The sequence below is a fragment of the Oncorhynchus kisutch genome, linkage group LG23 (assembly GCF_002021735.2).
Source record: "Oncorhynchus kisutch isolate 150728-3 linkage group LG23, Okis_V2, whole genome shotgun sequence".
Classification (NCBI taxonomy): domain Eukaryota; kingdom Metazoa; phylum Chordata; class Actinopteri; order Salmoniformes; family Salmonidae; genus Oncorhynchus; species Oncorhynchus kisutch.
The window spans coordinates 3,712,266-3,717,106 of NC_034196.2; the positions used below are offsets into that span (position 1 = coordinate 3,712,266).

At 41.8% G+C, this 4,841-nt stretch overlaps 1 long non-coding RNA gene across 1 annotated transcript; it reads left to right on the forward strand.

Annotated features, from left to right (window-relative positions):
* The first annotated feature begins 2,444 nt into the window (after nucleotides 1–2,444).
* LOC109868700 (uncharacterized) lies at nucleotides 2,445–3,896 on the forward strand. The gene is made up of 3 exons (XR_002251942.2): nucleotides 2,445–2,860; nucleotides 3,057–3,180; nucleotides 3,335–3,896. It is a non-coding gene; the product is annotated as an uncharacterized LOC109868700 (long non-coding RNA).
* The last annotated feature ends 945 nt before the right edge of the window (nucleotides 3,897–4,841 follow it).

Genomic DNA, 4,841 nt, shown 5'->3' on the forward strand with positions numbered 1-4,841 from the left:
AGTTGACCATAGCCTCTTGTTTTCTCCATGCCATTAAATGCCTTCCAGAATATAACCTAGTTTTGGCATGGGAGGATGATATTTTCTCTAATCCCATTCTATAATCTGACCTGCCAGCGCAAATCGAGGGATTATAATCTACAGCCATTGTTCTCTTCCTACAGCCACTAATTAGAAGTTGGTAAGAATGGGTTTGAGCTGTCAGATACTCCCAACACAGACAGTAAATCTCCAGATTAGACAGCTTTGCCTGAGATAATGACAAAAAACATCTCTTTCCCACGACAGTCTGTTGGAAAAAAGATTTACCATATACGAGTCTTGGACCTAACCTGAATCGGATGTTCTTTTGCAGAAAACCATATGGGACAATATCACACCTAAAACAAAGGGCCAGTTTCAATCCAATCTCATTTTGTCCGCTATACGCTTTACAAAGCCACATATGCATACTGTACAAAGTCATATTGTAACTCGTGTTTAAGATCAAAATTGCGTAATTGTTTTCTTTTTGTGTATTTTCTTATCAAAGATGAAGTGTCCTGTCTGAGTCAAGCTCTTCTTTTTCAAATTTGGTGTTGTAAATCAATTATTTAAAAAAAATCTGTACGTGGAACGTTTGTACTAATGAAGGGTTTCACGTTTAACTAAAACTACAATGGGTTATTATTCCCAAAACTGCAGGCCTATAATCTCATTCATGTTGCTAAATGCCATAATATAAATCACATTGTTTATCTAATAATTTCTAGGTGGAAAATACTAAAAGATGGCTACAAGAATGTATTGGGCTTGATACCTTTTTTATTTGCAAGATCCTGTAAAGTTCCTGTAAATCTACAGCACCACCTAAAATACCACTCTGGGCAGATGGAGGCTAAAGTTGTCCATAGAGCCCCTTAGTGGAGTCAAACAGGGAAATGGTTCCAATCATTTTTCCACCATTCATTTTTCCCATAGGGGATTTTTGAAAAACCTAAAATAAGGACTTTGTTTCAGTGTAGGCTTACCCTGGCGTGATGTTTGATAACCATGTAAATTTCTCTCTGACAAGGTGGCTTTTATCAATATTTTCCTGTATTTACCCCCTCAAAAATACATACATGCTAATGTGGCTATATGGGAGTTACATGGTTGCCATGGTGCTGTGAGGTCGCTAGGCAGTGAGCTCCTGTACATTTTGTGTTTTTTAAATTTTTATAAATCTGTTTTGTTCACATAAATATTGTGATCTTCAATGTAAAAGTTACAGGACTTCAACATCAAATCATTTTTTTGTGTGCCTTGGCTAGCTAGCTACCTGGATGGCTAATGTTTGCATTTAAATAATGCTGCAGCAGCTCCGGTTTTTATGTTTCACCTGTAAGGTGAAGACTGCATTGTCTGAAATGTCAGAGTGGTAGAGGGACTGTTCCTGAACACTGATGATTTTCTGGCACTTTACTGCAGCATCAACCAGGTGCCTGCTTCACTGTCGGCAATGGAGGATCAGCTACCTACGGAGTAGTGGCTACTACGGAGGAACTGCGGACGTTGGACAAAGCGATGGTCCCTTAAGAGCTCCTGGCTTGTCTGACAGACTGACTTTCTCTCTGGCTGCACCCTCTGCTCAAGCCATACTGACTTTTCCAAACTGCCTCAGCTCCATTTGTTTTTATCTTTAATGTGTTGTTCATTGATTAATGATGTATTTTGTTAACAAGAGGACCTCAATGGAAATACATTTCTAAACATTGTGTTATCATATATCATACTTAAGTACAAATGCATGTCTCAAGCTTTCCGTTACTCACCAGGGCCATGATGATTTGGACGAGACTAAGAATCTCTGGATTAGCGCTCTAATATTAGCAAAGTAGTGAATAAATTGGCAACATTTGTTTAAATGGACAATTCTGTGATCTGTCTTGGGCAAGTTTTGACATTTACACAATACCTGTAATCTTGCTAGCTAACTCATGGTTAGCTAGTTAGCAACATTAAACGTCTATTTGTCTAGACATTTAAATGCATAAGAAATTCATATAAACCAACAGTCTAGCTTGCTAGTTAACTAGCTAACTTAGATGGTGAAGCTAGGTGTTCTTGATTATGTTTATTTGTGTCTGTGGGTGAGGTAGCTTACTTCAAGAAACTACTTGACTTTTAGCTACCCTAGCTAGCTGTATTATTTTGGTCTGGATTTTTGAGAGGTTTCAGAGATGGACTGATTAGCATCCTCTCGAGTCAACAATGTGCTTAATTTACTGCAGGAAGAGTTTGCTGTTACCCTCTAAACAGCAGGTCATTAGTATAGCTAGTAGGCAAGGTTATGGAACCGTATTTAGTCCTGCCTGCTATGGTGGGTTTTAAATTAATTAGTGTTCACGTTTGTTTTTGAGAAAGAATTACTGTCATGTTATTGATGCCAAATTGCTAACCTTATTTGCGCCTTCTCTATTCCAGAACCAATGGTTGTGCCTGAGTCTTATCACCTCTCAACTAGGTAAGCTGTTTTAACCTGGGACACTATTGGTCTGTTTAAGTCATTGCTGGAAGTCACCTGAAGAACAGGAGTGTGTGACGGGTTTTGTCCCAGGCCAACTCTAACAACTGACTCAACATAACAAACCACGGCGATAGGCTATGGTTTTTTGTGCTGGGCTGAAACAAAAGCTTATACACGCTCTTGTCATTCAGATCTGGGGATGTCCACCGTTTTTGAGTCATTTCTGTACTATGGGTACAATATGCTCCTCTCAAGTTGAACTTGAACTTGTTGACTGATGCCAAGGCCTTGGCTGTTAAGAAGAAGGAAGCAGCTGTGGACCAGAAGACTGCAGACAAGGCAGCACTGGTCCACACCTGTCCTGTCTGTCAGGTGAGCAGTATTGGTTGGTACTGTATGTGCCTTTAGGTTCCTCTCCATGTGCAGGCTATTGTACTGGCCTATGTGGTACAGTGTTCAATATGTGTAGTAGTTTGTTGCATCTTATTGCTTAGTTTATCATTTGTATCAACTTCAATCTAAGCCACAGATTGTTTAACTTCCACCATTTTGTACTTGACCTTTATAGATGCAGACCTGAAGACATTCAAGCAGCACTTTGAGAGCAAGCATCCCAAGACTCCAATGGTCCCAGTACTGGTTGATGTGCAGGCCTAAGTGACCACACACACTCAAATGGACCTACAGCTGAGGTAAGATTCTTCCATCACTCACACACAGTAGACGTAGTGTAAACCACCATGTTGTCAGCAAAATGCTGTCCTCAATGCTTAAAGTTGTATTGTATATGTCTCAATTGGTGGAAATGCTGTGATCGCTCATCGTAGTTAATGTTGTGATTCACAGAAACACAATTACCACGATTTAAATGCTGCTTACTGAGACGGAATAACGTCGAGGGACACACACTGAGTATGACTGGACATGAGCCGGATATTTGTGACAACGACCTAAAAAGGCGTTCAGAAGCACACCAGCATGCCATGTTATGTTTATTCCATGGCCAACCATCCCTTCAGTTACCTCTTATTCCACACTATGCCTTTTATGCCCCATACTCCCTCAACTTCGACCTTTTATGCCCCATACTCCCTCAACTTCGACCTTTTATGCCCCATACTCCCTCAACTTCAACCTTTTTGAAACGCTCCATCTCTATAAATCCACCCTACCTTCACCCGTTTTCCCTATGCTGCTTCCTTCACTTGTTCTCCTGATTAGATAACATCGAGATTCAAGAACGTTGACAGCAGCAACATGGACCTGTTAAATTGACAAGAAGGGTGTTGATATAGTTGCGTTTAGGCATGGCTTCCTTGTTTTCAGTCTTAAGTGTGATTCTCATTCTGCTGTAGTTTACATAAACTCAGCAAAAAAAGAAACGTCCCCTTTTCAGGACCCTGTCTTTCAAAGATAATTTGAAAAATCTAAATAACTTCACAGATCTTCATTGTAAAGGGTTTAAACACGGTTTCCCATGCTTGTTCAATGAACCATAAACAATTAATGAACATGCACTTGTGGAACGGTCATTAAGACACTAACAGCTTACAGACGGTAGACAAATAAGGTCACAGGTATGAAAACGTAGGACACTAAAGAGGACTTTCTACTGACTTTGAAAAACACCAAAAGAAAGATGCCCAGGGTCCCTGCTTATCTGCGTGAACGTGCCTTAGGCATGCTGCAAGAAGGCATGAGGACTGCAGACGTGGCCAGGGCAATATATTGCAATGTCCGTACTGTGAGACGCCTAAAACAGCACTACAGGGAGACAGGACGGACAGCTGATCGTTCCCACAGTGACAGAACACGTGTAACAACATCTGCAAAGGATTACACCAGGTACAGGATGGCAACAACAACTGCAGAGTTACACCAGGAACGCACAATCCCTTCATCAGTGCTCAGACTGTCCGCAATAGGCTGAGAGAGGCTGGACTGAAGGCTTGTAGACCTGTTGTAAAGGCATGTCCTCACCAGACCTCACCGACAACAACGTTGCCTATAGGCACAAACCCACCGTCGCTGGACCAGACAGGACTGGCAAAAAGTGCTATTCACTGACGAGTCGTGATTTTGTCTCACCAGGGGTGATGGTTGGATTTGTGTTTATCGTCAAAGGAATGAGCGTTACACGAGGCCTGTACACTGCATCGGGATCGCTTTGGAGGTGGTGGGTCCGTCATGGTCTGGGGCATGTGTCACAGCATCATCGGACTAAGCTTGATGTCATTGCAGGCAATCTCAACGCTGTGCATTACAGGGAAGACATCCTCCTCCCTCATGTGGTACCCTTCCTGCAGGCTCATCCTGACATGACCCTCCAGCATGACAATGCCACCAGCCATAC